Genomic DNA, 22,575 nt, shown 5'->3' on the forward strand with positions numbered 1-22,575 from the left:
TTAGGATGAGCAAAGGAATAAGACTGTTGTTGCCTTGTGGTAGTGTTTTTATTTATTTTAGCATCGGTGCCACTTATGCAAGTCCTGACTTCCTCCTGTGTCCACAGGTGGTCAATTGATGAATATGTTTATTTCAAGATATGGGAGAGTAGCTCCGTTCTGTTTATTGTTTGCAGCTCAGTAGTTCAAAAAAAGTTAATGCTTCCTTGCTTCTTTACTTCTGGTTATTTTGTTCCGTTACCTTTTTTAGAACCATCTGTGATATTGAAAGAAATCATTCATATATTTTATATTTGGGGTAACCTTCATTTACACACCAGAGGTTACACAAGTCTTGATTGTAGAATCTAGTAAACAGAGTTTGTAAACTTACTAATTAAAATAGTACTTTACTCACTGATATTTTCTTTACTACAGAGCATACAATTTTCTATAACCTGTTGACAACTGATGATCTGGGAGAGGCAGGCTTTGTTTTTATTTGCAAATCCTTGAACTTGGGGGTAGATAATGTTCTGTACCATTGCTGTAAGATGAAGAAAAGCTTCCCTTTTACTTTTCTATCAGCAGTGAACATATGCAGGGCACCATGGTGGTGGATTCCAGTATTTTCTGCCCCTTAAAAGCAGTATCAGGTCTTTATATTCATTCCAGAATTGCAGGAAACTGACATCATAAACACTGGAAATTATTTCTGGAAGCTATGGTGCTGTTAACAAACTAAGATGACTAAGTTTAACTCTGTAAGTATTTTATTTCATTACTACAGTAATATTTTAAGTGCATCAAAGTTATTCACAAAGTATTTTTCTGTGCATCTTCTCCTAACACATCTGTTACTTTTGTTACAGACATTCAAATTCTCCCCCTACAAAAGTTCTGGGAAGTGTAGTTGAGGACTCTAGGACAGTTCATCCAAAAATCACACATTTTGTAGATGAATATCATCTGCATTCCCCCCAAAAAGGTGACAATTATTATTACTTTTAAGTCTTGTCATGCATCTGGTCAAAAACTCAAAAAAGCTCCCAGTCATCTATAAAATTAGCTCCTTTGAAAGACTGCTTCCAGCAGCCATGGAAAGAATTATCATGGAGATGACCAATAAAGATATAGTAAACCTCCAGACACTGGCCCCAACCCAGTTTGGTTTCGGCAAGGGAAGATCATGCCTACTCAACCTGGTGGACTTCTTGAAAAGATCACCAAAGCAATGGATGAGGCTAAAATTGTTCACGCAGTCTACCTTGACCTGGCCAAGGCATTTGACACAATACCCCACTCGAGCATTGTTGACAAACTCGATATGTTAGGTACAAACCTGTATGTCACCAAGTGGATAACCAACTGCCTCCCAGACAGGACAGAGGAAGTTAGAATTGGGATGTGCACCTCTACAAAGAGGCCAGTCACAAGTGGAGTCCCTCAGGGATCAGTCCTTTGCCTGCTCCTTTTTGGCATTTACTTCTCAGAAATCAAGATCAATGTCAGTGGTCTCTGGCTGACTAAATTTGCAAATTATTGCAAATTAGGAGTCACTGAATCACACTCTGACAAAAATGTTCTTCAGGAGGGATGGGCACAGCCAAACAACTGGTGTCAGAGCCATGGACTAAAACTAAATGCAAAGAAATGCATAATAGTATCCTTTGGGAAGCCATCCATCACTCGTAACTATCATATTGACAACACACCCCCTTGAGTTGACCCAAACGTCAGGAACTTAGGGACACACATAGACAGTAATCTAGCCTTTGACCATCATGTGTCTACAATGGTGAGGAAATCATTTTAAATTGCCCAACTTATAACAAAGGTATGGCATCTATGCCCAAGGAAGTCATTGTTCCACTGTATCTGGCATTCATCAGACCTTTCATTCAGTACAATGCCCCCTTTGGTATCTACCTAACCAAGCATATCCAACAATTGGAATGTCCTCAGAGGTTCCTCTCTAAAAGAATACAGGCCATAAGAAAAATGTCCTCTGCAGAGTGCCTCAAGGCCCTATCCCTGTATTCTGTCTCCTACAGGCCTTTGAGACGAGATCTATGCCTGGCATACAGGGCATTGTCAGACCTCACTCTGATGGACCTCCTGCATATCCACAAAACAAACTGCACCAGAATTACCCATTCTAAAGACTTAAACCTTGCCTGTGATATAACTAGGTCCTGCAGGAGAGATAGGTATAAATCTCAGAGACTCCCTGGAAAAGGCTCCCCATCCATTTGAAGCAGAGTTCCTCCCTAACGCAATTCAAGTGCAACTTAGACAATTGGATGGAAAACCAGAAAATCATCTCTGGATTGGCACTTATGTCTTTAATGGACACATGTAATCTATAAATGTTTGATCTCCCAACCCCCTGCTTACACTTATCAAGGGTATCAGAACTTGTCAGCAATTTGTGATGCATGGCTAGACTTAAAAAGGCCCTTGTGGTCATTAGCCTACTAAACACCTATGAACCATTCAGGCCTAAGTTGAATTAGTCACCATAAATATATATCAAAACAGTGACAAGCAGTTTACATGAATAATGAGGAATAAATGGTCTGTTTCTAAGAGAAGATGTTCATGCTCTACAAGACCCTGATGTAGAAAATAGTCCTTGTTTTCCTCTTTAGATAGCCTTTTCACCAAATGGATTGTTTACGTTGGGAAGTTATTAATAGGGTATTTTTTAACTTAAAATTTGTTCACGGGTTATTTCCGCAATATGACATAGAATGTGGATGTGTGTAAAGCCTCTATATTTTCTATAAGTGCACTGTCATTCAAGGTAATTGGGGGAGTTATTTGGGGAGTCTTCTGCAAAGATGTCGACTTCTTAAGTTCTTTACTGCGATTAAATACTACCAAGGAGAAGCATGATCAGGTTGTAGAGTGCCTAAGTATTTTGTTGTAAATAGTATTAACTGTGTCTTAGAAAGACAGTGCACATAAATGGAGATTATCAGTAATTTCTTTACCATAATAGTACTGCACTACGGTAAATCAGATTAATCATAAGGTAAAAAGTGTGGTAACTAGCCAAGAAAACCTGCATTGATGTAGGTTTGGTGGGCTCATTTTATTAATGACAGAAGACATCTTTCTGTTTTTCTAGGAGACTAGTTATACAATAAAACTCTGTTATAGCTTGCCTGAGTATAAAACAATGGGAAGGAGCATTGTCTCCAGAGACTGAGGTTAGCATTGTCAGATATAACCAGACTACAAGAATGAAAGTTTATAGCATTATTATTGCTTGATCGTCTCTTATCTTCTTACGGGCTGCATGTACTTGGGGGTGTTGCTAGCAGTGTTTCAAGTTTATTCCTTAATTGCCATATGTATGTGTTATGGTTATTATTCTTTTTAACTGCAAAAGATAATAAGTAATGCTACACAAAGCCAGAAGTCTAAACCTCAAGATGCATGCACTCGAAACTCTCCTTAGCATGGAGAACATCGATATCTGTGCAGTAACAGAAACCTGGTTCAAGGCTCCCGAGAGCACCCCAGCACTACCAGGTTATACCTCATACTATGCTTTTCAGCCCCAAAACTTGGACCGAACCACAAAAGGAGGCGGAGTATCAATATTCGTCAAAGACACCCACACCTCCAGGTTGGTGGCACAGCATGAAGCATCAGATACTATCCATGCGCAACTAACAGTGGGTAAAACTGCCTTCCAGTTTATAGCCTGCTACAGACCACCCTCCCAAACCCAGGAACCCCACTCGTCCTTCCTGAGAACACTGGAAAATATGAAGGTCTCTCCAAACACCATTATATTGGGTGAATTCAACTACCCAAACATAGACTGGGAGCATTACTCTAGCTCCAACACCCTAGCCCAAAGGTTCCTAGAATTTATAAACTCAAATGCTATGGAACAACTTGTTACCACTCCCACAAGAGGGGAAAACATACTGGACCTGATCATCACCAACATGGGGACTCTATGCTCCAGACCAGAAGTGTATCCATCACTGGTAAGATCAGACCATAAACTAATCTCACTGGATATTTGCATCCCGACCCCACCCCCTGCCCAGAAAACCACAGTGAAAAACTTCTCTAAAGCAAATTTCACACTCCTCAAAATCGAGGTGGAATCCTTCAAAGCCCCCGGGCCTGTGGAAAATACGGCCCAGACTGCAGAATCCTTTATAAATGCATTCTATGAACACCTTCAGGAATGCATGGATTATGCAATCCCAAATAAAACCAAGACCCAATCCTCCAAAGGCAGACGTCCTGTCTGGTGGACCCCAGCCATAAACAAACTATACAATAGAAGGAGGAAGCTACTACATGATAGAGCAAAATCCCAAAAAGGAAAGGCATCTCTGATCAGTATTAGCAAAAAAACTACGGGCACTCATAAAATCGTCTAAGGCCAGCTTTGAGAGAAAAATTGCACAGGGCACTAAGGATAATCACAAGGCTTTCTTTAGTTATGTTAGGAACCTGGGTGGAAATTCCCAGATATGCACAGAATTAGTCCAAAATGAAAAATATACACCGAACCCACAGACATTGCCAACATCCTAGCTGACAGGTTCAGCACAGACCCCCCCCACCTCCCCATCAAAAGGGAAAATATCTATCCCAGCAAAGTGCTGCCCCTCTGACATCTCAGATGCTCAGGTAAGAACCGCCCTCTCCAAAGCAAAAAACACAGCATCAATGGGACCAGATGGTGTCCCGGGCTATGTCCTACATGAACTCCAAGAAGAGCTAAACCCAAACATAAAACTACTGTTCAATCTCAGCCTTACTACAGGATATGTACCCAAAGAGTGGCGTACAGCAACAGTGGTCCCTCTCCACAAAGGTGGTGCCTCAATGGATCCTGGAAACTATCGCCCCATAAGCCTGACTAGCTTGGTCTGGAAAGCTATGGAAAGGATCATCATGGACCTCATAAATAAAGATATTGGGGACCTACAGACACTGGATCCTACCTGGTTCAGCTTTGTTAAGGGCAGATCCTGCCTCTTAAACCTAGTCAATTTCTTTGTAACAGTCACCAAGGTCATTGACGAGGGGAAGGTGGTCCACATAGCCTACCTGGACCTCGCAAAAGCCTTCGATAAAATACCCCACTTGGGCATTATAGATAAGCTCACCAGCTTAAATATAAACCCCCATGTCACTAGATGGGTTGCAAACTGGCTCAAGGACAGAACCCACATGGTTAGAATTGCTGGAGCCATGTCAGACTCCAAACCAGTTACAAGTGGCATCCCACAAGGCTCAGTCCTGGGACCTCTCTTGTTCGGTATATATTTCTCGGAGGTACAGGCCAAAACAGAAGGACTGTGGCTGACCAAGTTCGCAGATGACTGCAAACTGGGTGCCATAATCGACTCTCCAGCCAACACAAGAATCCTCCAAAAGGGCCTCATAGAAACAGACAACTGGTGCCAGAGCCATGGCCTCAAGCTAAATGCCAAAAAGTGTATAGTCATCCCCTTTGACAAAAACAAAGTGCCCAGAAATTACGACATAGGTGGTAATCCGTTAAGTACAGAAGAAGTAATTAAGGACCTGGGGACCCAAGTTGATAGCAATCTCTCATTTGACAACCACGTGGCCAAAGTGGTTAGAAAAACATTTTATATAGCCCACCTAATCATGAAGAGATTCATATCTAGATCAGGGGAGGTCATCGTGCCTCTTTACTCATCCCTCATAAGGCCCATAATTGAGTACAATGCCCCTTTTGGGATGTACCTTACCAGACACCTGCAGCAACTGGAAAGACCCCAAAAGTACCTCACCAAGAGGATCAAAGGGCTCAAACAGATGCCATATGCTACCTGGTTAAAGAAACTCCAGCTCTACTCAGCGGCATACCGCCTGCTCAGAGGCGATCTGTGCCTGATGTATAAAGCCATGTCCAACCCAGAATTAATGGACATGCTGCACCTCAGAAAATCCAAATCCCATCAAGCTATGCGCTCGAGAGACTTGAACCTCAGCACTGAAATAAATAGGACATGCTGGAGGGACAGATTCATAACCTAGAGGCTCTCTTCACTCTGGAATAAAATCCCAGTCCAGGTTAGGCAGAGTCCCTCATTGACTCTCTTCAAGAGGAATCTTGATAAGTGGATGGGAGATTGTAGGTTTACCCCAGGTATCACTTCTGTGTCACTGTTAGACAGAGGCACAGTATACTAACCTCAAAAAAGGGCATAGCAAAATTAATTTAAAATGGGTGGCGGAAGCCAAACACACTCTGGCTAGGCTTATAAATGCCCTAGGGCAGATAGCCTAGTATTAACCTATGAATCTATAAATCAAGACACAGGAACAGTTATATGATCTTCTGCCTTATCCTAACTACAGGCATCATCTACAGTTCCCCAGGACTGAAAATAATAGTGGTTTGTAGGAGATCACAATGTTACTATAGAACTCTTAAATCAAAAATAATTATATCTGAGCAAATATTTTTTATTTCAATATGCTTTTTCTATTTCTATAAGAAAGAATTGTTGCTCAACCATTACTGGGATAAAATAGCTATTACAGAATTATCTATATCTGTAACTATGTCTGTATTTACATCTATAGATATGTATTTATGTTTGTATGTATCTATCTATTTGTGTGTCTATTTATACAAATAATTTCCTTGACGACCCAGTGACATATAAAGTGGGAAAAGGGGCTGACGATGGTGATGTTGATATTTATAACAATTGTGATAGTCATAGTAGCAGTATACAGTTATAAAAGTCATCATTATTAGAAAATCTAATTATTGATCTAATGTATTTGTTTACATTACTTTTAATATGTAAATATATTACTATCGGTCTTATGTTATTTACTACTTGAAAATATGCTGTTCAGAATTTACTGATCTAATATGATTTGCACTGTGATTTTTTAAGGCATCCCCAACAATGCTAGCCATCTAGGGAATGATTACTCATCCAGGATGCTCAAGGTTCATTTGCAGAGGACTAGTCTAAATGGCTAATAGCCATCTTTCATTACTTAAGGAAGTGGTTTTATATTCAATACTACTGTATCACACTGTAGCAAGGCTTGCTACTAAAATTATTCCAGCACATCTTAGCAATACTTACATTACCCTACTTCCCAAGTGGACTTATCTTGAATCCCCTCAAGACTATTGACCCATTATAAACCCATTGTAGCATCACTAACATTTTTGTAAATTTCATTCAAAATCGGGTATTTTATATAATAACTAAATATGATCTATGTGCAATGTAGCAGAACAGGGTACAAAGCAGATGTAATACTCTAGTAGCTATTTATTAAATTATGAATCATATCTATACTAATTATAGATATAATATTATAAATTATAGGTTATGAACTATATATATATATATATATATATATATATATATATATATATATATATATATATATATATATATATATATACCAATACTGAAAGTAGATACTTACTGGCATTGACTCCCTGTTTAACCTAGAACATCTGGAATGGTTGAAAATGCCCTCAGAACTAACCCTGTTTAATACCACTGGCTTTTGGAAGTCCTTATTGGGTGGGTTAAGAACTATCTTGAAGAAAGCACCTTTTCTGTTGGTGACTGTGACCTCATATAGACCTGAACATGTTTGGTTGGGGGGGGGGGGGAGTTGTAGGCGTTAGTGTTAGGTTCAGTGTTTACCATTCTCTCTTAGCAAATGTTTTGCTCACAGACGATTCTGACTCTTATCTAAAACTTTATGTAGCAAGCTCATATTTCTCCAAATTATTGTCTTCCAAAACTTAGATAATGTTATTTATTTTATGTTTCTTAACTAGGAGAGTCCGACTGGGCACAGGTACTTTTTCAGTGGAGGCTTGGGGAGAAAAGCTGCAATAAAAGAACAAATTCAGATATACAAAATACAAGTTAAATGTACATAAGCGTATAAGAAAGAAACAACACAAGATTGACAAATATGTATGGAAGAAGCAGCAGTGCCAGTTACAGACCAAACAGAGGTTAACAAACTATAGGAGGTATCTAGTTTGATAGCAAAATAAGTGATACATAGTGAATACAGTTCTTAGTTAGAAACGGTGACATTATACATCATCCTGAGTAAATTACAATTCAGCAGTACTGAAGGCTATTACTCTGCAGATGTAGTTCATGCTAATAATGCGATGTTTTGTTTTACTGTATTTTTAAGACAATAGTTTTCAGAGAGACTAAGGAAAGTCTCTGCAGGAGTGTTGCAGGAACATAGCCAGGTGTCTGCTAAGTGTGACCTGAGGAGCTTTTTAAATTGTGTAATACAGCTGTTTGAGGGTATTAAGGTTGGAAGCGTATTCCATATTTTAGGAATGTACAGAAAAGAGTGAATTCTCAGCATGGTTGTTGGCTTTGATGTTATCTAGAAGGTGTAGGTTACTGGAGCGGAGACATCGGGAACTGGTGTATGGGAGTATAATATTTTGGAGAACAGGGCTTTTATCAGGCCGGTGGAGACTTTTGTGTGCAAGGGTTAGCTGGTTGAAATGTAGAAGTCAGGGACGTTCAAGCCAATTCCGTTGTTTAATAATGATTGCTTTTTTCAAGTAACTGGATACTTAATCCAGTTTCCCTTTACAGAAATATGTGTTAAGAATTTCCTGAAATATATTAGATTGAGTTACAATATTTCCATTGACGTTATCGGGTAATCACACTAGTCCAATGAAACAAGAACTTATAACTAGGATTTACTATCCTCTCCTTCTTGTTGCCCTCAGTTCTTGTAATAACACTATTCTGTTCTGTTATGAACTACAGATAATAAGATGTGCAGATTTATCACATTGCAGGTCTCTTTGTAATATAATTGTTTCTCTTTAATGAAGACTAGTTGTCTCCCTCTGACTGCATTTCCCACTCTATTGCCAATACCACCTAATTCATTCTATGCAGTGACTGGATCAAACCCTTCAATAAATCTGCCCCTTTTGACAGGAATCACTTACTCTGTAATATCAGAAACCCTTTCTAAATGTCATAAGTTTAGACCATCTGCTCAGTATTAAGAGCTGCAAGGGTTAGAATGACTAATGGTGCCTGAATTCCCATGGGTGAATTTCAAGGGAGAAGCTGTATTTCACTCTGTACATCTCTCATCACTAGCATATTATTTTAGCAGCTTTGGGGTTATGTCAGTCCTTTGTTATTTATTACCCTTCTGTTTGAAGCACTGCAGTAGTATGCACTATGTTTTCAAGCTTTACCACACTGCAAATTTTATTTTCACCAACTAAATTTGTCATGGACTATTTTATACTGACTGTTCTTTAGAGGCCTATGTAATATTTCTTGATGTATTTTCAATGACACAGCATGATACAATGTGATTTATAACTTAAGAATTAGGCTATAGTTTGTAAAGGGGTATCAGATCAGTCAACTTACCTGGTTAAAAAATAAGCAAACAAATAAATAGAATAAAAATACGGCGTAAAATTATCAGTTAAAGTCTATGATCAAAAAATAATTCCACAAAAGTTAGTAAGTAGGAAAAGATAGATGCAAAAACTAATTTGGATCAGTTATATTCTATATAATATAAAATAATCAAGTAAAATAATGTATTCAGGAAAATTAAAAAAGAATGTGGCAATGCAGTTCTGCTGGTACCTACTAATGAAGATCTCGGAAAGAAGATTTTGATGGAGAAGCATAGATGGACATATACAGACATTAATTTCACTTCTAATCTGTCCTTATATTCACTCAAAGTCTGTAACACAAAATGTGTTATATCTGTTTAAATAGACTTTAACATGCCTCATTAATCTTGGTACTGACAAACGTGATTATGAGACAATATACTAATCCTTGTAAAGTATCTTTGTAATACTGAGTTAATACTAACACAGGACAGATGGTAAATACATCTCCATCTTAAACATAGATATAACTTTTAAACATTTATAGTCTTTAGACAGCTCTAAAGCACCAGGGCCAGATGTCTCACAAAACTGGTTTAACATGCACTTTGCAAGGTGATTGTTTGTTGTTTGCTTCATATGTTATCTTTATTACTTACTGTAGGTGGACTACCAAATGTATGGAAAAGAATTTCACCATGCAAGTTGTGATGACCCTCCACTGGACCAGTAATCAAGGAGCCTCAGTCCTCACCACTGGCACCAGTGGGGGATGTACATTTGGAGGATGACAGGTACATATACAGTATTTCCAGATGCAGCTCTCTGCATCAAGTGCAATTTCCCTTAAGACCACACAGAGACCACAGTCAGTCCAGTGCTGGTTTCACCCTCTTTCCCCAGATCCCCAGTAATACTTCCCTCTGGCACAGCTATAGAGTTGAGATCTCAGCTGAGTAGCCAAGCCAAAATGTCCCGCACCCTCTTTGTCCAACCAGTGCTTTGTGTCTCTTCCCTAGTAGATGACACAAACTCTTTCAGGTTTGATTTACACTCACACAGACACACACAGACACACACAGAGACACACACAGACACACACAGAGACACACGCACACACACGCACACACACACACACACACACACACACACACACACACACACACACACACACACCTGGGAAAGGCTAACACAGGTTTATTAGCTACGCCCCCTTTTGTCCAGACTATAAAGCAGTTATCACTGCCACCAGACACCTCCTTATCAGCTACTTTAAGGCCCTTAACAAAGGGTATCCAATCTTACTGTGTAATATTAATATTAATACAAATGGTAGTTTGACCAAGAACAAGGCTATTAGGAGTGGCCCCCACAGTATCACCAAATAAATATGCAAGTACTCTCAAATCTTAAATATCTCTAGTCAGATCAGCCACAATTAAATGTTTAAATATATTTAATAATAAATACTAAAAGAACAAGAAAATAATCAGCATATATTTGCAGTGAGATCAGAGTTCAAAACCACAGGAAATATTTTAAACAACATTGCAGGACAGTCTCAAATAAATAAAGAAGAATATCTAAACTAAGCTTTGCTATATTACTGACTATACTGAAGAGAGTTATACTATTCCCTATTAACTTACTTCATCAGAGCAAGGCAGATGTGTGGTGAATGGCTCCTGTTGTTGTCAGGTCCAAGACAGAATACAGAATATATAGTTTGTTAGGTTTGTATGCTGTAGACATTTATCGTTCCATAATTTATTAGCTTGGATTGTGATTTTTCTGATTAATTTTCAAAGTTTGGAGCTTCTGTGTTATGGAGTTTCTTTATTTTTCTTGGTCCATTATGTTGTATTATTGATATTATCTTCATTTATTGGATTTTTTGGTGTTTGTTGTTGTGTGCCAGAGATTATTTTTCCCCATGTTTTGAATTAATCTAGTGATGGATGGTAATAGGGGCATAGTGATGTTTCACTTTTATATCCTGTAACAGTCATTATTTGTCATGCTTCCATTCATGATTATGAAAGTAAGGTTACTGCTGTTGCGCTTAAATAGCGGTTTGTATACCTTGTTGATAGAGATGCTAATTTGCAAATTTCTGGTAATATTTTTTAAAGATAATTTATTGTGATAGGTTGTGTTGAGTAACACATTTCCATTTTGTCCAGTACATGTTGTGGAATATTTTTTTTTTTTGGGGGGGGGGGGTACAGAAACAGTGCTTTTGTATTAGGTGGTATTTTTTGAAAGTATTTTTTAAAACTTTTTACTGGGCATAAAGGGTCCCTGGGGTTTTCAAACATGAATTCTCTTAGTAAATGTTTTCTGACATCCTAATGTTCTGTGTGTTTTTTTTCTATGTTTGTTAAATTTTTTTGTTACATACTCTGTGCCATCAGTACCTTTATTGTAAAACTGTCTGGTGTGAGGTATCAGAGTCCTTCATTTCCAAGTCTTACAAAGTATAGTTGTATATCAAACCAGACTTTTCTGATCCATCTGCTGTGTTTGGGGAAAGTACTTAGCTGTTTCTTAGTTGTGTTATTTCTTGTATTGTTAGTGGGTGGTGGTGTTCTGTTGTATCTTTTCCTTGTCTTCTGTAATTTTTAATTACTGATTTAAATACATTATTTGCATTTGTTAGATGTATATCTGTAACTATGATAATCTTTCTGTTTAATGGTGGGTTGTTTATATATCTGTTGAGGCATCTGCATATAGGGATACAAATGCACTTATTACATATTCTTTTCCTTTTGTGTTTCATACTATAGCATATAATTCTCTAAGTATTGTGTTTAAGTTTTCTGGTGTAACAGTATGCAAGTCTATATCTATAGTTTTTTTTCTTTTTTGCCAGTTTTGAAGTGTTTCTGAAGTGTATGAGTTGTCACATTCTCATTTCTGTGGGAATTCTTTTGTTGCAGTCTTTCCTGTTCTTGAAGTTGTAAAAATTCCTTGCTTGTTTCTGGTATTGTCGTTTTTTTCTTTCTCTGTTCATAGGTTCACAAGTGTGTACTAGGCTAATGGCTCTGGAGCCTTTACAAGCCTAGCCCATAGAAGTGCCCTATCCTGGCATCATGCCACCTGACAATAGTTCCCAGTGCCTTTATCATGTAGAGCCACTGGATTGATCCCCGTGGTGAACTTGCTATCACCCATCCACTCATCAAGACTTCTCTTGAAGAGGGACAGCGAGGTGCTCTGCTTGACATGTATGGGAAGTCTATTCCAGAGTATGGGCAGTCTCTGGGTGAGGAAACTGTCCCTCCAGCATGTTCTGTTGATTACAGTAGTGAGGTTGAGGTCTCTAGAGTGTGTGGTCTGGAGGGATTGGGATTTCTTTAAATGTAGCATTTCTAACAGAGCTGGGTCAGACATGGCTTTGTAACTCAAGCAGACATCGCCTCTAAGTAGGCAATATGAGACAGAGAATAGCTGGAGTCGTTTGAGTCTGTCCATGTAGGACATGTGTTTAATGCCTAGGATCCTCTTCGTGAGGTACTTCTGTGGCCTCTCCAACTGTTGCATGTATCTAGTGAGGTACATACCAAATGGGGCATTATACTCAATGATTGGTCTAATGAGGGAAGAGTAGAGAGAGATGATGACATATTTCTTCCTGGATGCAATACCATTGGTAATGAGATGTGCCACATAGAAGGACTTTCTGACCACAGTGGCAATGTTGTGGTCGAAGGAGAGGTTGCTGTCAACCTGCATCCCCAGATCTCTTATAACACCTTCAGTGTTCATTGGGCTCCCATCGATGTGGTAATTAATGGGAACTGAGTTTTTACCAAAGGGGATGACGACACATTTTTTGGCATTAAGCTTAAGGCCATGGTCTCAACACCAGTCATTTGTCACAGTGAGGCCTTTCTGTAGGATGTCTGCATCACTTGGGGAGTTAGTAATGGCTCCCAGCTTGCAGACTTGTGCGAACTTGGTCAGCCAGAGTCCCTTTGTGTTGGCCCAGACTACTAAGAAGTAGATGCCAAACTTGAGAGGACCCAGGACTGATCCCTGTGGGACTCCACTCATGAATGGTTGGCAATCTGACTTGGAGTCCACTACTTTCACACTGTGTGTTCTATCTGTGAGCCAGTTTGCAACCCACCTAGTGATATAGAGGTTGATGCCTAGTTTGGTGAGTTTATCAATAATTCCCCAGTGACGAATGGTATCAAAGGCCTTGACCAGATCAAGGTAGGCTGTATGCACTGCCTTACCTTCATCCACAGCCCGGGTTACTAACTTAAAGAAGTCAACCAGGTTGAGCAAGCATGAGATTTCCTATATCCTTGTTAATCAGGTCCATGATGATGCACTCCATAGCTTTACATATCAGACTCATCAAGCAAATGGGGCGATAATTTCCAGGGTCTGTAGCCACTCCCCTTTTATGAAGAAGGATGACCGTAGCAGTGCACCATTCAGTAGTGACAAAGCCTGAGGGGAAGCTTTGTAGTTCATGTAAAACACAGCCAGAGATATTATCAGGTCCCACAGAAGCTGTATTCTTAGCTTTGGACAATGCAGCTTTAACCTGTGCTGCAGTAATGCTGGGTGCCTGGAATTCTTCTGGTATTGTGACTGGTCCTTTGGGGGGTAGAGACGGGTAAAGTTGGTACTGAATCTGTCAGCCAGTATGTTGGCAATATCTGTTGGCTCAGTATAGGAGGTGCCATTGTGATTGGACAAACTACCTGATCAGCCTCAGTAAGAAGCTGAGATCCCTCATAAAATCCTCCAAACCTAGTTATGAAAACAAAATCATCACTGATTCTAAAGACAACCACAAAGCATTCTATAGCTGTGTCAAGAATCTCAATGGCAACACTCAGATCTGCTCTGAGTTACAGCACAATGGCACTAAATATACAGAACCAACTGATATTGCCAACATCCTGGCAGATAGGTTCAGTGCTAACTTTACCCCCCTCTCACCCCCTAAAGGGCCCATCTCTATACCGGAAGAATGCAAAGTTCCTGTAATCACTGCTGCACAGGTAAAAACCTCACTCTCCAAAGACAAGAACACAGCATCCATGGGACCTGACAACATCCCAGGCTGCCTTCTACACAAACTACAGAATGAACTGGCACCCCACTTAAGTACCATATTCAGTCATAGCCTCACCTCAGGCTTTGTGCCCATTGAATGGTGCACCATTATGGTTATCCCACTCCACAAAGGGAGAGCCATGACAGACTCCGTGAACTACCACCCCATTAGCCTGACAAGCCTGGTCTGCAAGGCCATGGAACGTATCATCATGGAACTCATAAACAAAAACTTTGGAGATTTCCAAACTCTGGACCCCACACAGTTCGGGTTTGTAAAAGGCAGATCATGTCTCCTAAACCTGATAGACTTCTTTGAAACAGTCGCCAAAGCCATAGATGAGGGTAAGGGGGTTCACACAGCTTACCTAGATCTCACCAAGGCATTCAACACCATCCCCCACACTGGAATAATAGATAAACCCACTAAAGTAGGTATAAATCCCTTTATCACAAGATGGGTTGTCAACTGGCTTACTGGCAGAACCCACACTGTGAAAGTAGCATACTCCAAATCAGACTTCAGACCAGTGACAAGTGGAGTACAACAGGGTTCAGTTCTAGGTCCTCTCCTGTTTGGTATCTACTTCTCTGAAGTACAGGTTTACACAGAAGGTCTTTGGCTAACTAAGTTTGCAAATGACTGCAAACTAGGAGCAATAATCGAAACTCCTAACGATGTGGACATCCTACAAAAGGGCCTCATTAAGACACATGCCTGGTGTCAAAGCCATAGCCTCAAGCTCAATGCCAAAAAGTGCATTGTCATCCCCTTTGGTAACAACTCTGTACCCATGAACTACCACATAGGCGGTAGTCTACTTAACATCAAAAGTGTGATAAGAGACCTTGGGACACAGGTGGACAGTAGTCTCTCCTTTGATAATCACATCATCACAGTGGTCAGGAACTCCTTCTACATGGCACACCTCATCACAAAAGGTTTCTCATCTAGAAAAAAAGAGGTCATTGTTCCCCTCTAATCGTCACTCATTAGACCCATTATGGAGTACAATGCCCATTTTGGTATGTACCTCACAATCCAAAACAACTGGAAAGGCCACAGAAATACCGCACAAAGAGGATTATTGGCCTCAAACAGACTTTACTCTGTCACATATCGCCTACTCAGAACCGATCTCTGCCTAACATACAAAGCTATGTCAAACCCAGAGTTGTTGGACATGCTCCACTTAAAGAAATCCCATGCTCCACTTAAAGAAATCCCAATCCCCTCCAAGCTACACACTCTAGGGACCTAAACCTTGTCACCACAATAAACAGAAAATGCTGGAGGGATAGATTCCTGTCCCAGAGACTTCCCATACTCCGGAACAGACTATCTATCTATGTCAAACAGAGCTCCTCATTAGCACTCTTCAAGAAAAATCTTGATGATTGGATGGGACATAGAAAATTCACCCTGGGGATCACTTCTGTGGGTCTGCTTGACAGGGGCACAGGAAAATAATTTTCTTGGGTAGCGAAAGCCAGGGTACCTTTTTGGCTATGCTTATATAGGCCCTAGGGCCAGTAGCCTAGTACCTACCTAAGAACTTATGCAGTAACTCAGAGCAAATCTGGGTATTGCTGTGGAGGTTCTTGATATAACTATAGAAGTATTTGTGATTCTTTTTAGTGTCCACCATAATTCTGCCTATATAGCTGGCTTTGGAGGATTTGATGAGGGATCTCAACTTTTTGTTGAGGATAATAAGGGAGTTTTTCTAGTCTTTGGACTTCACCTTTTTCTGCAACAGTTTCTTTCTTTTTTTGTAGAGTTTATTAATAGCAGAGGACCACCATATTGGCTTCCTTTGTTTTAGAGGACAGCGTCTTGGTTCTGTTGTTTAAAATGTTTTTATAAAAGAAGGCTTGTGCAAGCTTGTAGAGGGATGTAATGAAACAGGGGAGTGTGCTTATTAATGTGCTGTCCATAGTGTTGTTCAATCTTTTTAATTGCAGGAAAGCAGTTTTTGTACCTCTTAAATGCAGGGAAGTAGCTTCTGTATATCTGTTTTTAAATGGTTTTCTTTCATTTTTGCATATGCGGTCAGAGTACAGAACTAAGGTTTACACCACAGGATGCTTGATTCTTCCATGGTACTTCATTCAGACTACAAACTTGCAAACAGTTAAGTTCTTGGGGGTTTTTAGTCTTTTTTTTCTTGTGATGTACAAGCAAGTTTTGTGTCACCGGGTGGGTGTTAATAATTTCTGTTACTGTTATAATTGCATTTTTTTTTTTTTACGGCTAACTTCTGAACAGTTAATAGTTGTTTTTTTTAATTTAGCCATCAGAAAATGTATATGTCTGTGCAATTGTGAGTATTCTAGCAAGGGGAACAGTTGTAGTGTGTCTGTTGCATGCAGGTAAGGTGTTCTTTAAATGTTTTTTAATTTCATTGATGATCTTTGGTATTTCTTGATTTGAAATCTCCACAGTCTAGTAAGGAGAGGAGTTGTATTATGTATGCTGCATGCGGATAAGGTGTTTTTTAAATATTTTTTATTTTGTAGACAATCTTTTGCATTTCTTGATTTGAAATAGCCACATTCTAGTAAGGAGAGGAGTTGTAGTGTGTCTGCTGCATACAGGTAAGGTGTTCTTTAAACATTTTTATTTAGTAGACAATCTTTTGGATTTGTTGATTTGAAATTGCTGTTCCATGATACATTAGCAGACGGACTTTTTCTTCTTAGTTTATGTTGGATTAAAAATAAGCATGCTGGTTGGATTGGCTAATCAGCATCCACATTTTTTTTGGTTTGGTGATATTCCATTGTATAATATTTCTTAGTTAATACGTAGGATTATGATTACATCTCTGATAATGACCAGTTTGTTATGTGTTCAGCACACAGACATCATGAAATTAACTTCAAGAGTGAAGCAGAGGGAGATGAAGCTTGACATCCACATTGAGAGCACCTCACAAGCAGAGTTATGATGAGTGACACATGACCATAATTCTTTGCAGTGCATGGTGCTTTATCTGCTTCCATGTACAAGAGATAGATATGAAAGCTCTAAAATACTTACCACTGCTGCACAGACTGTGAAACAGAGAACTTAAAACATGTTAAAGATGTTATTCAGTCAAAAAGTAGAAAGGATCAATGAAGTATTTAATGTTTTAAAACTCTCAGAGATTCCATCTGCTGTTTCTGTGGTGGCCACTGATGACTGCTGATGATCTAGCATGAAACTAGAATGTAATAGCAGTGAGGTGTGTGTGTGTGTGTGTGTGTGTGTGTGTGTGTGTGTGTGTGTTTGTGCATGCGCGCATGTGTGCATGCGTGCAAGATTTCAGATAGGTGCTTAACAAGCCTGTCTTTTTCAATCAATTTTGGAGTGCAGTTCCTGTCAGGAGATATACCCATTTCTGAGTGCAACAAGTCAGCATAGTGACTGTAGGTCAAGATTACAAAGTCACATTCCCTCCTCTTTGGAAGAGGACATTTGCCTATGACACAGAGTACTTATCATCTCAAGTCTCTTGTATCTGCCTAAGGATGTGGTCACATAGTGGTACCTCCCCTTATTACAAGAGGATATTGTTTATGACATGATGTACTTGGTACCTAGAGACCCCTATCTTCAGCACCTGTGATATTTCACTTACGCAGTGTATGCATACACACATGTGAGACATTGTTTGTCTAGCCAGTTTTGGGCATACTGATAACTTTGACCAATGAAATCACCCTTCTGTGTCTTAAATATGGTAATGACTGATGGACCACATAAATCAGGCATCCATTAAGCAGCATAGCCTGATATTGACACTCCAGGCATCGTGTTATTTCTGTGTGACAATATGGTATGACTCTATGCTTGACTAGACCTATAAGTTTGGACTAGAGGTTGCTGCTTATCCTCTGCTGCCATGTACTGCATCTGTCATTGTCTGGAGGAAGTGATCCTACAGCTGACATTTGCTGCCATTTCCAGATACCCTCGTGAGATGATGAACTTGATGAGCATTCTCTAATCCCTATTTGTATGAGTGTTCTGATCATAGCAATATCCTGGATCGGTACATCCTGTCTCCTCATCAGAATATTGTGGCGCATACAGCTTGGTCAGAATATTTTACCTGCTATGGCAGGATCATACTACAGAGTTGCCTGACATGTTGAGGTGGTGAAACTGGATTTTGAGTAGGCCAAGCCAACTCTGTATCATATACTGTGGGTTTATGCCGGGTATACTCTGGTGATTCTGTAAGAGTGGCACAAGGTATGACTCCATTTGGGTGAGGGACTGTTTGTTGGGCTTTTGAGCTATTCATACTTGCTATAATACTTTCTCTGTTTTTCTTTTCATCTATACAGTATCTGGGCATTAACATTTTCATTGTTATTGTTTATTTGATTACATTGGATAATTATCTGTTATTCTGCATAACTGATTGGAATTTAGCATGACTGTACATAGTTTGTTAGTGTTATTTTACACTGTTTTGCATGTATAATGTAATGCTACTCAGATGTATCGATTTAACTGTTGACAATTGTCTTTACTGTATTGCTTGTTCATTACCTATAAACAAGAAAATACAAATAAATAGAGTTCTAAAACAAAAAAATATATATTATATAACATTATCTTTGATTTTAGCACCTTGATTTCTGTTATTATTGGTTTTGTCCAGAATTGTTGAATGCCAAAATTGGAAAGGAGTAGAACATGAAAACAGGATCCAGTAAAATAAAGATGAAAGTACTATACTATATCGGAGTTAAGATTTAAAAGTCCTTTCAAATGTGGCAGTTTTTAAATGTAATATAGTCTTTTTCATCTCTATTGTATGTGATGCTTTTTTTTTGTGAATGTGTCCCTGAGGCTCCTTTGGAACTGTATTAAAAAAAAAAAAACTTGGTTTTGCTAGTGCGAATCAAAACAATCCTGGGAATGTACTAAATGCAGGGGCAGCTCATGCTATTGGACTGCAGGATTGCAGCCCTCCCAGCCATGAAAGAAAAGAAAAAAGCAAAAGAAAAAAAGAAAAAGAAATAAATAAAAAACAATAACGAGTACCAGAATTCTGCACATGCATGCTCTGTGTTCCCAGAACTCCACTCATGCATACAGGAATACGGACTGGTTAAACAGCAGTCCAGATTAAGAAGAAAGCATCAGGCTACAGAAATGCCCAGAAGTCTATGCAGTTACAACTGAAGAGACTGGAAGGGGATCGGACTGCAACATCTGCAGGCTGGATAGCTGCTTGCTTTCATGGGAAAGACTTTACTTACTGCAGGAAGAAATTTTGAAGCTGCCAAACATAGGAACGACTTTACATTTGTAACGGACTTTAAAGCTGCAGGGGATTTTGAAGCTGACAAATGTGGACTTTACATTTACAGACTTTGAAGCTGCTGCAGGAAGGTATTTTGAAGCTGACAAACTGCAGGTAGAGAGAGAGAGAGAGTTTGTGTGTAGGTGTGTGTGTGTGTGTGTGTGTGTGTGTGTGTGTGTGTGTGTGTGTGTGTGTGTGTGCGTGCGCGTGTGTGCATGTATGTGTGAAATGCCCCAGTTAAATATACCTGGCTACAGAGAAACTTAGGAAATATACCAGGTGGCTAGAGAATTGCTCAGGCTCAAACCAGTACCTTGGGTGCAGGTAGCAAGAGCCTGAATTCCCTACCCACCACTACTTGAGAAAACATTTCAGATATCTGCCTCATATTTTTGTTCTGTTCCTCATAAAATCTGTGGTTTTCTGGATTTTGAATTCACTAAATAATAACAGGCATTTGAAATTCAGACTTCACATTCTCCAGAAAGTACATGGTAACACAAAACCTTTTATTTTAGCAATTTACTAAGTTTATAGAATCAATATTTGAAATTTGTCTCAGTTTTTGGGACTGTATTCCCCATTATTGGCTTTTTCCAAATTGTTTGTACTAAGAGGTTGAGAGCTATGGTGAAAACTGAATTCACTAAATGATAGCCATTTAAGTTTCAGTCTTCCTATCTTTCAAGAAACAGATGATTTGTCATAGTGTTATGTTGCTCTGACTGTAGTACATAGGGTCCTGGGTTGAAGACTTGGCAGTGAAATGCATAGTGGTAACACAGCATTTTATTCTAGCAATTTTCCAAGATTATACAAGTAATGTTTAAAATGTGTCCATGTTTTTTGGGCTTTTGTCCACCCCCCTCCAATAAATTTGGCTTTTTCCAGATTTCTTGTGTGGCCAAGCTGAGAGAAACAGTTGAGTGTCGAATGGATTTTACAAGGAGCTGAGAGTTTCAGGGGAAGAGAGGTTTAGTGCTGCTTATGCTGAGTCTATTTGCATTGTTAATAGCACAACAGGTAGTGTTCTTGTTTTTGATGTAGAAGGCTGTTGTTCTACTCCCACAGTATATGAATGCATTGCTGATACTGTACTCTGTTGTACTTTTAAAGGGAGTGAATGCTGCAGTCCTGAGAATGCCCTCTTTGATGAAGATACCTAGAAACTATTAACCCGTTATCAGTTTGCTATCTATTGCAATATTACTAACTTATCATTTTCTTAATGTAACATAGGCAATTTATTCCTCAAGGGCAACAAGCACTTTATTTATAGATGAAACAACAAAATATAAAGTTGTTTGCTAGCATCAATATTCATTGGTTACAAATCTGTTTAATGTGGAATTATTTAGATGACTTTTACTTCTGCAGATATTGTGCATATTTACTGATACTGGTGGATTGTAGAAGTTTGAGTAGACAATTATGATGGAAATGTTCTGAATTGGGTAGTTTTGTCATTATTGGTGCATGCATTTTGTTTCATTGTTTACTTGAAAAATGTTCAAAACAATAAATTTAAAACACCCTTTAAAAACTGTAATGTATTATACAAGGGATATAATTTAATACAATCAGGAATGTGTATCAAAGAACACATGTATGCTTTATGTGCAAGGGGCCTATGATTTGAAAACAGCCCAACATTAATCTTTTATCTAGCACTTGCCAGATGCATTTTCTTTGAATGTCGGTTTCAATGCTGTTTCAGTGAATGTGAGTTTAAAGGGCAGAGAAGTTTTAATGCTAAGTCTATTTTCATTGTGAGCCTGCATTGTTTTGTTTAGCAGATGTCTATTAGTGTTTGTGCTGTAAAATGTAAAATAAAACTTTTAAATGAAATCCAAATCATTGCAGAAGTAAAGCAGTATGTGCATTACAGCATTTGTGATAAATGCGGTGAAATAACCAAGTAATTGGACTTTGGAATGGCTGAAGGGTGGAGGCCTCATTCGACCATGAATTTGTGAGAGGAGAAGGGCAGCAAACTCAAACATAGCCCTGGCTGAAATATACCTCTCAACTGTCCAGATTTTCATAGAATGAATAGATTTTTGCTTCTTATTTTTGGTTTGTTCATCACAAAATTTGTGGTTTTCTGGCAAATCATTTAGGAATGAAGTCACTAAATAATGACAGACATTGAGTTTCAGACTTCATACACTTCAGAAAAATGCATGCTAAAGCAAGACCTGTTATTCTATCAACTGTCTAATTTTATACAAGAGCAATTTTTAGTACTGTTTGTATGTTCACCAATATATTTGGCCTTGACCAGATTTCCTGCATTAAGAGCATGAGAGGTACACGTAGATAAATTGCTTTATAGAATTAGGTATATCCAAACCTCTCAATTGTCCCCAATTTTAGCTCAAAATGTTGCTTTCCCCTAATAATCTCTCTGTTCTCTGCAAAATGGCAATTTTGGAAGAAAACGTGGAGGGTTTACAGTTAATAAATAATTGTAATGATCAGAGTTATAGATTATTTTTATTTCAGAAATGCATTTAGATTCTCTTATTTTGTCAGCTGCTCAAGTTAACAGTACTAATATTAAAAAAGTGTCCCTTCTTTGATAGGTTCCCAGCTGTATTGTGTGGCTATTTATTATTTTTGCATCACATTTTTGGTCCATTTTTCATAAAATTGTGGTTTTCTGATAAATTAGTGCCAAATCATTAAAGACTGAAGTTAGAAAATAATGACAGATGTTTGAGTTTCAGATTTCATACCCTTCAGAAAATTCATACTAATGCAAGACCTATTATTCTATTATCTTTCTAA

This window comes from Protopterus annectens, chromosome 10.part0 (assembly GCF_019279795.1).
Source record: "Protopterus annectens isolate FY-2018-M chromosome 10.part0, PAN1.0, whole genome shotgun sequence".
NCBI classification, from domain to species: domain Eukaryota; kingdom Metazoa; phylum Chordata; order Ceratodontiformes; family Protopteridae; genus Protopterus; species Protopterus annectens.